This window comes from Pseudorca crassidens, chromosome 10 (genome assembly GCF_039906515.1).
Source record: "Pseudorca crassidens isolate mPseCra1 chromosome 10, mPseCra1.hap1, whole genome shotgun sequence".
NCBI lineage: Eukaryota > Metazoa > Chordata > Mammalia > Artiodactyla > Delphinidae > Pseudorca > Pseudorca crassidens.
In genome coordinates this window covers 78575907-78588959 of record NC_090305.1, presented here as the reverse complement: position 1 = coordinate 78588959, position 13053 = coordinate 78575907, and the positions used below count along the sequence as shown (strand labels likewise).

General features: G+C 37.1%; 1 protein-coding gene and 1 non-coding gene across 40 annotated transcripts in view; both read left to right on the top strand.

The window, feature by feature from the left end:
- FHIT (fragile histidine triad diadenosine triphosphatase) overlaps positions 1-13053 on the top strand; it is a 1451597-nt gene that overhangs the window by 532067 nt on the left and 906477 nt on the right. The window lies entirely within an intron of this gene.
- Positions 10223-10329, top strand: LOC137233201 (U6 spliceosomal RNA). Its single transcript, XR_010947363.1, has one exon. It is a non-coding gene; the product is annotated as a U6 spliceosomal RNA (small nuclear RNA).

The following is a 13053-nucleotide window of genomic DNA, read 5'->3' as shown; positions in this document are numbered from 1 at the left end:
AAAATAGAATGACCATATGACCCAGCAATCCCACTACTGGGCATATACCCAGAGAAAACCATAAATCAAAAAGACACATGCACCCCAATGTTCATTGCAGCACTATTTACAATTGCCAGCTCATGGAAGCAACCTAAATGCCCATTGACAGACGAATGGATAGAGAAGTTGTGGTACATGTATACAATGGAATATTACTCAGCCATAAAAAGGAACGAAATTGGGTCATTTGTTGAAACGCAGATGGATCTAGAGACTGTCCTACAGAGTGAAGTAAGTCAGAAATAGAAAAACAAATATCGTATATTAACACATGTATGTGGAACCTAGAAAAATGGTACAGATGAACCAGTTTGCTGGGCAGAAATTGAGAGACAGATGTAGAGAACAAACGTATGGACACCAAGGGGGGAAAGTGGTGGTAGGGGGGTGGTGGTGTGATGAATTGGGAGATTGGGATTGACATGTATACACTGATGTGTGTAAAATGGATAACTAATGGATAACTGCTATATAAAAAATAAAATTCAAAATTAAAAAAATAAAATAAGTAAGCTACAAAGATACAGCACAAGGAATATAGCCTATATTTTGTAATAACTATAAATGGAATATAATCTTAAAAATTGTGAAGCACTGTGTTGTACACCTGAAACATTTCATTGTATAATATTGTCACTCAAAGGAAAAAACAAAAAGAATGGAGGGAAAGTTGCTTTCAGTTAAAGAAAAACTGAGAAAATTTATTGCCTGCATACTAACTTATATCACAAGAAATGTTGAAGGAAGTTCTTTAGGATGAAAAGAAATAATAGTTGAAAACTCAGATCCTCAGGTAAGAATAGAGAACATTAGAAATCTTAAAATAGTAAGGAAAATATGAGCTCATTTTCCCCTCTTAATTTCTTTTAAATATATGTCTATCTAAGTAAAAATGATGAAATCTTCTTGTCTGATTTACGATGCATGCAGATGTAATTCGAATGACAACTTGAATGGCGAGGGGTTTGTAAATAGGCCATACAATGAGTAAGTTTCTATATTTTATATAAAATATAGTATAATATTTAGGTAGATTGTGAAAAGAAAAGTTACATTGAATTCCAGGTAGTCTGTGTAAATGTGAATGCTGGTTCCTAGAATGAATGAGAAATATTTGTACAGAATAGCACTTTGCAGATCCTTACTGGCCCACGTGTTAGGCAGGTGGAAACATCATCCGTTCCTACATGGATTCTAGATCAAGCAATCTCTTGACAAAAAGCAACTTGGCTTTGACTAACCTTCATACCGTGTGTTCTAGGACAATTTAGGAGACATAGCCTGGTTTCCTTTTTCTCTCCATTTTCATTCCCTAAGTAATAGCAGACAACAAGTTCAGAAAAAGAAAGAGGATGATATTTAGCATTCTTTTCTGTCATGTTATGGGGACACTAAAAAATCAGTATCAGTGGGAAAGAGATAATTGTTATTTCCTCAAAGCAAGGTTGCTTTTGTGATCCAGTGTGGTCCTTGAACTAGACTCAGGAAGCTGACTGAGTATTGGAAAGGAAGCCAAGAGTGTATGATAGAATTTGTTAATGGGAAGCTCAGCCTTTTCAGATTCTCCTTGGAAAGGGCCCTGGAGCTGGGAGAGCAGAATATTGACTTTGTTCTGAGGTAAGGCAGATGGAGGGGAGGCTGAGATATAGGGAGAGACGGAGATGACAGGTCTTGGAATATCATGGAAGACAACACATGGAGCAGAAAGAACATGAATTCTGGAATCTGCAAGTCCTACATCTGAACATCTACACCATGTCATGCTGGGTGACACTGAGCCAGTGTGTTAGGCTGAAAAATGGTCCCCCAAAAAGTATCCATGTCAAATTCCTGGAATATGTGAATGTGACCTTATTTGGAAAAAGATTCTTTACAGATGTGACTAAGTTAAAGCTCTTGAGATGAGGAAACCATTCTGGATTATTCCAGGGAGCCCTAAATGCTATCATATAAGTATCCTTATAAGAGAGGAGCAGAGTGAGCTTTGAGACACACAGAAGAGGAGGAGATGCAACTTTGGAGGCATTGGAGTGATATGGTGGCCCCACACCAAAAAATACCAGCAACCACCAGAAGGTGGACGAGGCATGGAGTGGAATCTCTGCTAGAGCCTCTGGAGGGAGCAGGGCTCTGCCAACACCTTGATTTTGGACATCTGGCCTCCAGAATTGTGAGCGTATAAATTTCCGTTGTTAAAAGTATTAAGTTTGTGGTAATTTGTTACAGCAACCACAGGCAGGAAAGGAATACAGCCAATGACAGACCTCCCTGAATCTCAGTGCCCTCATCTCTAAAATAGGGTCATACTAGCTACGTTGTAATGTTGTCAGAATTAAATGAGAAAATGTGTAAAAATAGAATGGAAAGAAAGAAGCGAGCAAAGGATAGGGAACATGCTAGGAAAAATAAAGGTATCCCTTGTTTGATGTGAGTAATTTGTACCTGATGATCAGATGTTTTACCCAACAATGTTTTCTAGGAGACAACTTCCCATTATTTTAAATGAGAAAAAAGATAACGTTTAATATGTCAATCCAACTCCCCAACCAATTTCCTGAAATGTTAGTAAAACACAGTGAAATACACATAATTGAACAATAAGCTATTATACTAGGATTTAAAATACAGATCTAGCCACTGTTCAGTTGACAAAAATTTAGATTTATGATACTAAAACTCAATACAAAAATTTTGAGAAAATGATATACAGGAAGATCCTTAAGACACTTTCCAGATATGTTCCGTAGAATGTGAGAACCACGGGTAGATACTTTGAAAAGCACACTGAGTGTCAACATGAGGGCTACACACTTCAGACCTCGCCAGTGCTAAAAGGCCATCATAGCATCAGTGTGAGCCACACTCTGCCACTGGGCGCTTGAACTGAAAACATTTCCACAGTGTCTTTCACATTTCGCGAAGAGTTAAGAAAATATTAAAGACAATTGCAGAGAATGAAGCAAAGCAAGTAAGACGAGTTTCTACATACAAAGCAAGTGTTTTTAGCAACTATATTTTTAGGTGATGGAGGATATAATTTTAAGTATTTTAAATCCTAATATAATAGCTTATTGTTCAATTATGTGCATTTCACTGTGTTTTACATTTTAAAGCATTTAAAAAATGCTTTGTTGTCGGGCTTTCCTGGTGGCGCAGTGGTTAAGAATCCGCCTGCCAATGCAGGGGACACGGGTTCGAGCCCTGGTCCGCGAAGATCCCACATGCTGTGGAGCAACTAAGCCCGTGCGCCACAACTACTGAGCCTGTGCTCTAGAGCCCGCGAGCCACAACTACTGAAGCCCACGCGCCTAGAGCTCCGCAGCAAGAGAAGCCACCTCAATGAGACGCCCATGCACCGTAACGAAGAGTAGCCCCTGCTCACCGCAACTAGAGAAAGCCTGCACAAAACGATGAAGACCCAACGCAGCCAAAAATTAAATAAATAAATTTTAAAAAATGCTTTGCTGTAATTTTCAAATCAGTGCAGTGAGCGGATCTTGTTTCCATAATCATAATGAACAGCTTTTTTTGGCCTCTTTCTAAAATGCCTAAGTTTTAATGAGGATTGTGGCGTTTTTCTTTCCCAACTGGACAGAATCATTTCCCTTTGTCTGTTCCTATATTGCCAGTTTCTGGCTATGCTTGAAATAGAGGGTGGAATTCTGTATGAAAGTGCTTAAAGGGGCTACAGGGCATAATCTAAGTCATACAGGAATTGTGAGGATATAATGAGATAATGAATGAAAAGAGCGTAACACAGTTCCCAGCACAAGTCAGTATCTAATTATCATCGTTATTATCATTGACAGATTACTGCTGTATTTTTATGTTACAGACGAAAGTTTTCACATGATTTTTTTTTTTAGGACCCAAAACAGGTTTCCATATTACCTATAAGTACAAAAGTCCTAAAGATGGAAAACAATAAGTTATTTATTGTATCACTGATATGTCTGAGACTAAAAGAGTTTGGGGAAGAGTAGAAAAAACAAATGGTAAATCTTGTACTTAAAAAGAAAGAAGGGCTATCTATCTCCATTACAGACAGCTGTCATGCACAGGCTGGAGCAACTCTTTAGGTAGAATCAGGGACACTTGAAAACTGCAAGTCTTTTGCAAATTAGGATCATAATCTATTTACAGCCACCCCCCCATGCTGGGCTTTCTTGTGGATAACTGATTCCATGTGTGCAACTTGCAGCAGGAAGGGCAGGATAAGGGCCTGGAAATTGTTAAACTCTAGATTGGATGGTACTTTGGAGACCTCCTTACAGGAAAATCTGTCAGTTACATGGCCAAGCAAGTTGCAAGGCTAATACTTGCTAATTTTGCATTCCATTGAATGATATATAATACACCTCGTGATTCTGCAGTAAATATTTCATTTCTCTTTTCTGCCCAATAGATTGGCTTGATGCAGTTGCTAGATGAAAATAGAATTGTGTTGCAAAAGAGATAAATGATTTAGCAAATATGATTTTATATGCCAAAAAAGGTACACTAGCAGTTTTTATGATGAGTGTCCTTGAAGGGAAATATGGTGATTTTGCATCTGATTTAGGTCTCCTCTAAACAACAACAATAACAAAAAAGTCAAAAACAAGCCTAAGACAGTTTTATCTGTTTGGGTGGTATTAATGGGTTCTTGTTGGGAGATCTGTGATAGTGATGCCTCCTGGTAATTTCTTGTGTGTGAAGGGTACAGGTAGGAATTTATAGGGATGGTTATGATCCAAACTTATTTGGTCTCCAAAGCATGTCCAGCAGAGGTTGTAGGCCTTTTCTCATCTTTCCTGGCATGTATATAACTGCAGATAGCAGCATGCTAAGTTGTTGGGTAACTCATTTTGGTTACCTTCTTTAGGTGACACATTAGACATTTTTGCCTATCTTGAGTCCTCCATTCTGTCTATTATGGTAGACTGTAAGCTCCATAATGAAACTGTTTCTAACTTGTTCACCTCCGTACCCTAGGCTGGTAGCACTCCAAAAAAAACATGTCGAATAAGTAGAAAGAATGAACCTAGTGGTTGTCTTATGCATCCATCCATTCATCCATCTATCCTTCCATCCATTTCTCAAGATTGCTGTTTTCTTAAGGTTTCTGTTGACACAAAGTGTCAGCCTTTGTTTCTGTGCTTTGGAAAGTGATCATTTAAATTCTCCACCCCTGAGAGATTGTCAGATACACATGGGCAAAATAAACATGGTCAAATGCACATTGTAAAATTAAACTTGAGGTGAAACTATAATTTATTAATGTGTAGAGTGATTGATAAACTTAAGAAAAGAAATTGTACCACTTTGGTCAGCTAGATATACAAACCATTTGGAAACCTCAGCAAAACTGAAAGGGAGCATCTGATGCCTCTAATCTACCTCTCCCTGCTCCCCATCCTTAGCTGCTATTCACACTTGCTTTTCTTAAACATATATATTGTGACAAGTTGGGAGCTACCTTCTCTTTTCTGAGGTGATCTTTGAAGAATAATGTACTTAACTGCAGCCTATTTAGATTGTTTATCTGTATTTAAATCCTTAGCTAGGTATTGTGTTTTGCCTTTAAGATAAAATCAATAATAAAAAGTTGAAAAGCAGCAGAGTAATCCTTGAACTTTCCTCAGCAACTATCCTCCCCTACTTCCAAAAAGGAACACTGCTTAATCTTAACTTTTTTTTGAATTTTTTTTCTCAGAGTTCATTTAGCTCTGGGTTCACCTTTATTCAAATGTATAGAAGCTAAAAATGGTACAAAGAAAGTTTATTCTAATCCAGACGCATTTGGGAGCCAGTGTCATTACTAAATGCTATTGGTCTTGATAAGCTCTTTGATGAGCTGAGATCAGCTTCTATCACAGAGACAGATGTAGTTCATTGTACAATAGTGTAAAGGCTATGTAAATAGTTGCTGGTGTGCAACAAATTCAACTGTTGCTGTTTGGAATTTCTGGATTTCTATTTTTTTTTTTTTTGATCCATGGTTGATTGAATCCTCAGATACAGAACCTGTGGATACAGAGGGCCGATTGTATAGGGTACAACCAATACGTAATTACCTCCAGGAAAGGGCTAGCTGTGGTGGTGCTGCTGGAAGCCGGTGAGTTAGACCAACTGAAATGTTTATGTAACCTCCAGATCTCATTGTAAAATTCATCCTACCCAATTGATCTTCAGAGCTTTGAAAAGAAAAATTGTGGAGTAATTTGAGCTTCCCCTGTCTCCTCATCTGACTTCCTCTGTTCCGGGAGCAGAGACATTAGATGTCAATCAGAGATCCAAGAACATGAGGAAAGGAGTGAGAAAAGGAAGGCTGGGTAATTCACTTGATAAGTATTATCCATCATTCATGTGTACTGTAGAGCAGTGGGTAGTTGGGGAAATAGGATCATTTGTAAAGTTCAGGTATTGGAGATGGTAGTGAAGAAAGATATTAAAGCATTATAGTTTTCAAAGGCAGTGATTGTAGAGAATTAAGGACTTCTGCTGTTAGCTGCAATTAAGTATCTGGTGCCAGTCTTGACCTCCTTTCACGAAGAGCTATAAAATTAGATAAAATGTATGAGGCAACTATTTCCAGGAATTGGCTAACAGGCAATGCAGGACTTTGGTCTTTGAGAGAAGGTAACACTTGAAGTAGGCCTTGGGTTCACCTTGGTTTTCTGCCTAGGGGTCCATTCACTGGACCAGAGAGTAAGCCTTATTCTTTCTTATTAAGAATACATTCAAGTTGGAAGAATTACAGTCTCCCTCACACCATACCCTAAAATTAATTCCAGCTGGATTAAGGAAATAAATGTATAAAATCAATCATTAGAAATCTAGAAGAGAAATGAGCATTTATCCCAACTACAGTGAGAGAGAACCTTATAAACTTAAAGACAAAAAGAAAAGATCACAAAAGAAAAGAGTTGTGGACTTGACTTCATTAAAAGTAAACTTCTGTTTGTCAAAAACCAAAAACCAAAATGGAGATACACATGTGCAGCAAACATGAGGTATGAGTGCCTAGGGATCTTAAAAGACCAAGAGCTCATACCAATTGATAACAATGCATGATTCCAGTAGTTAAATGGGAGGTCAGACATCCAATTTTTTCCATCCTAAAGCCTTTATTTTTAATTCTTTTCTGCTCAGTGGGAGAACTCAGTTGCCCAAGGTCTCTTCCAGCTTACTGTTTCATCACTCCTACTTCTGAGCCTCAGCAGGGACCTGGCCTTACATTCCATTGCATTCCCTGCCTGCGGCCCTGTATCTCTTACATGCAATCTTTAGTGATGTTTCTGTGAGATCTAAAAAATTGGGGTTTCCCAGCAACATTGTTCTGTGGCATTTGTTATCAGGTATCAGTGTTGCATACTCATCTTTTATTGGAGATGGAGTAGTTTCATTTCTAGAAAGAAAATGTGACATGTTCCCCCTTTTGACTTACTACCTTCTCTGAAAAATTGAGTGCTTGAGGTGTGTGTGTGGGTGTGGGTGTAGGTGTGGGTGTGGGTGTGGGTGTGTGTTCAGGGTATAGGCTTGAGGGGAGTAATAAAGGAAGTGATGGTGGGGAGGTCTACCCCAGCATTACCACATTTTCTGATCTGCTGGAAGCAGAAAAATGAGTGTGATGACCTGAGGGAGCTGATGACTAAGTCAGCATATGTTCTTAGGCACGTTTCAGTAAATCACATTGAGTTAGATTCTCCCTGTTACTCCTGTGTCCATTTACAGGGGTGGGCACTTAACATGTAGGTCTACTCCACTGTATAGCCCCAAAGAAAATATACATAAGCATTCATTCATTCATTTATTCATCCATAGAGAGAACCCACTATGTTCAAGGCACTGTAAAATATACAAAGAGAAATTCTCAAGAAGTGTCAAATCTTAGAATCTGTGGATGTACACAAATAAGTATAAGGTCAAAAAGGGTTAAGAGTCATAAGGGACTTGAATGGAAACATACAATTAAAAATATAGTAAGCAGAGATTCTGGCCCAGCAAAGATGATGTAGACCCATTTTTCCTGCTCCTCCTCCTAAGCACAACTATGAACTCTAGAAATGAAGCAAGAGGCAACCAAATGAGAATTCTGAAAGGTTGTAAGAAAAAGGTGAGCTGGTTTGAGACTCCAGGACTAGAGGAACAGCATAGTAGCAGAATGTCTAGAGTCCTCCCTCCCAAGAGAAGAAGCCACCCAGACCAGGTGTTTCCTAACTCATAACCCAATGACAGGGGGAAGCCCAGGGAGGTTGATTTTTTTTCCTGATTGAATGGGAGTATTGCTGGCAACATCAGAGAAGTCTGATCCCTCCAATAAGGGAAATGAGAACCAGAGAAAAGAAATAGAAAACAAGTAATGTGATAATAGACTGAGGTGCTAACTTATCAATAATGATCTTAAATGTAAATCATCTAAATCATTCATTGAAAGATAAAGAGTGACAGAGTGGATAAAAGAACTCAGTCCAACTATATGCTGCTTATGAGGAACTCACTTCAAAGTCAATGATTAGGTAAGTTGAAAGAAAAAAGATAGAAAAAAGTACACCATACAATTAATTTTCAAAAAGCGGGAGAGACTATATTAATATGTGATAAAAGTCGACTTCAGAGCAAAGAAAATATCAGAGACAAACAGAGATATTATATAATGATGAAAACATCAACCCACCCAGAAAACTTAATGATTCTAAATATATACACACCAAACAATAGAGCCTTAAAGTACATGGGGAAAAAACAAACAAAAACAAACAACCCAACTAACAGAGTTGAAGGAGAAAGAGAGAAATTGACAACTGTAGTTAGAGACTCCAATGCCCCATCTCAACAATAGATAGATCTACTATGCAGAAAATCAGCAAGAATATAGAAGATCTGAGCATCACAATTGGCTAATAGTATCTAATGGACATATATAGAACACTCCATCCAATAATAGCAGAATACACATTTTTTTCAAGCACTCATGCATCATTCACCAAAATATACCTTGTCTTGGGTCACAAAAAACCCTTTAAGTTTTAAAAATTGAAATCATGCAGAATGTGTTCTCTGACTATAATAAAATCTAACGAAATCAATTACAAGAAGATCACAGAAAAAGTTCTAAACAGGTCAAAGAGTAACTCTTAAAGGAAATTAAAAAATACATAGAACTGAATGAAAATGAAAATACAATATATCAAAATATGTAAACTGCAGCTAAAGCAGTGCTGAGATGGATATTTATACCACTAAATATGATATTAGAATTGAGGAAAGTTCTCAAATTAATAACCTAAGTTCCTACCTCAAGTATAAAAAAGAAAGAAAAATAAACCAATAGCAAGCAGACAGAAAGACATAATAAAGGTAAAAGCAGAAATCAATAAAATTTAAAACAGGAAAAATATAGTCAATGAAGCAAAAAGTTGGTTATTCTAAAAATTGATAAATGATTAGCAAGGCTGACAATAACAAAATTGCCAACATTAGAAATGAAATAGGGGATGTAAATACAGATCCTACAATCATTAAAAAGTAAATAAGGATACATTGTGAGCAATTTCATATTCACATAGTCAGCTACTTAGAAGAAAGGGATCAATTTTTCAAAAATTATAAACCACCTAAATTCAGCCAGGATGAAATGGACAGCTTGAGTAACGATTAAAGAAATTGAGTTAGTACTTAAAATATTCCCCCCAAGAACTCCTCAGGACCACACAGTTTCACTGGAGAAGTCTACCAAATGTTTAGAAAAGAATTAATACCAATTTTACATAATCTCTTTCAGAAAATAGAAGAGGTAGGAACACTTCCCAACTCATTTTATGAGCCTAGTAAAAGACCACAAAAAGGAAGGAAGGGAGGGAGGGAGGAAGAAAGACTATTCCAGTCCAATATCTCTTGTGAACTTTGACACAGAAATACTCAACAAAATATTAGCAAATCAAGTACAACAATGTGTAAAAAGAATTATGTACCATGACCAAAGGGGATTTAATACAGGTATGCAAGGATGGTTGAGTACTTTAAAATGAATCAATGTAATCTACCATATCAACAAGCTAAAGAAGAAAAATGATATGATCATATCAATTAACCCAGAACAAGCATTTGACAAAATCCAGCGTCCATTTATAATAAAAATTGTTGGCAGTTTAGGAATAGAGTTGAATTACCTCAACTTGATAAAGAGAATCCCTGAGTGCTTGCTTCAGCAGCACATATGCTAAAATTGGAATGATACAGAGAAGATTAGCATTGCCCCTGCCCAAGGATGACATGCAAATTTGTGAAGCATTCCATATTTTTATCTTTTTTGACTCCCTTCCTAGAGTAACGAAAATAAAAGCAAAAATAAACAAATGAGACCTAATTAAACTTAAACGCTTTTACACATCAAAGGAAACCATAAGCAAGACGAAAAGACAGTCCTCAGAATGGGAGAAAATATTTACAAATGAGGCAAGTGACAAAATATTAATCTCCAAAATATATGAACAGCTCATGCAGCTCAATATCAAAAAAACAACCCATTCCAAAAATGGGCAGAAGACCTAAATAAACATTTCTGCAAAGAAGACATACAGATGGCCAAGAGGCACATGAAAAGATGCTCAACATCACTAATTATTAGAGAAATGCAAATCAAGATTACAATGAGGTATCACCTCACACCGGTCAGAATGGCTATCATCAAAAAAATCTACAAACCACAAATGCTGGAGAGGGTGTGGAGAAAAGGGAACCCTCTAGCACTGTTGTTGGGAGTGTAAATCGATACAGCCACTATGGAGAACAGTATGGAGGTTCCTTAAAAAACTAAAAATAGAACTACCATATGACCCAGCAATCCCACTCCTGGACATATACTGAGAGAAAACCATAATTCAAAAGGACACATGTACCACAGTGTTCACTGGAGCACTATTTACAATAGCCAGGACACGGAAACAACCTAAATGTCCATAAACAGATGAATGGATAAAGAAGATGTGGCACATATATACAATGGAATATTACTCTCCCATGAAAGGGAACGAAATTGGGTCATTTGTAGAGACGTGGATGGACCTAGAGATTGTCATACAGACTGAAGTAAGTCAGAAAGAGAAAAACTAATATCATATATTAATGCATGTGTGTGGAATCTAGAAAAATGGTATAGATGATCTTATTGACAAAGCAGAGATAGAGACACAGATGTAGAGAACAAATGTATGGATACTGGGGGTGGGGTGGGTGAGATGAATTGGGAGACTGGGATTGACATATATACACTGTTTATACTATGTATAAAGTAGATAACTAATGAGAACATACTGTATAGCACAGGGAACTCTACTCAATGCTCTGTGGTAACCTAAATGAGAAGGAAATCCAAAAAAGAGGGGATATATGTATATGTATAGCTGATTTACTTTGCTGTACAGCAGAAACTGACACAACATTGTAAACCAACTATACTCCAATAAAAATTAATTTGAAAAAAAAAGAATCCCTGATATTGGGAACAACGCATGGATGTTCACTCTCATTACTTCTATTCAATATGGTACTGGAAGTTCTAGCCACTGTAATACAGCAAGAAAAAGGAATAGGTGGCATGCAGATTGGAAAGGAATAAAATAAAACTAGCTCTATTTGTAGATGACAGGATTTTCTACCTAGAAAATCCCTAGGAATCTACAACAACAACAAAAATCTCCCATAACTAATAAGTGAGTTCAGCGATTAATTAATCCACAAAATTAATTGTATTTCTATGTGCTAACAAGGAACATGCAGAAACCAAAATTTTAAACCCAATACCATTTACAACTGTTCCAAAGAAAATGAAATACTAGATATACACTTAACAAAATGCATACAGGATTTGTATGCTGAAAATTACAAAATACCGATAAAAGAAGTCAAAGAAGACCTTCCAATAAATGTTAGAAGTCTCAACATAGTACAGACGCAAGTCCTCCCCAACTTGATCTAAGGTTGAATGCAATTCCTAACAAAATTCCAGCCAGCTTATTCTAAAACTTATATGTAAAGACACAGGCCCTATAATAGTTAAAACAATCATAGCATAGAATAATAAAGTATGGGACTTCCCTGGTGGTGCAGTGGTTAAGAATCCGCCTGCCAATGCAGGGGACACGGGTTCTATCCCTGGTCCAGGAAGATCCCACATGCCATGGAGCAACTAAGCCCATGTGCCACAGCTACTGAGCCTGCACTCTAGAGCCCACGAGCCACAACTACTGAAGCCTTCGCACCTAAGCCCATGTTCTGCAACAAGAGAAGCCACCACAATGAGAAGCCTGCTCACAGCAAAGAAGACACAATACAGCCATAAATAAATAAATAGATAAATATTTTTTAAAAAAAGAATAATAAAGTAGGGGGGAATCACTCTATCTAATACTAAAGCTAACTATATAGCCATAGTAATCAAGCCAATGTGGCATCTGGCAGGGGATGGAATGGAACAGAATGGAGGACCCAGGAACAGATCCACACACATGCTCAGATGATTTTTGACAAAGGAGCAAAAGCAATTCAATGAAGGAACCCCAGCCTTTTAACAAATGGTATTGGAGCATTAGACATCCATCGGCAAAAAAATAACATTGATCTAAACCTCATACCTTATACAAAAATTAACTCAAAATGGATTACAGACTTACATAAAGTGTAAAATTATAAAAATTTTAGAAAAAATAAACATAAGAGAAATTTCTTGGGATCTGAGTTTAAGCAAAGAATTCTTAGACTTCACACCAAAAGCATAAATCCATAAAAGGAACAATAGATAGATTGGACCTCAACAAAATTAAAATTTTTCTCTGTGAAAGCCATGTAAGGAGAATGAAAAGACAGTGTATAGGCTAGAAGAAAATATTTACAAACTACATATTCCACAGAGGACTAGTATCTAGTATATGTAAAGAACTCCTAAAAGTCAACATTAAAAAAGCAAGCAATCCTATTAGAAAATGGGCACAAGTCATGAACAGACATTTCACTGGGGAAGATGTACAG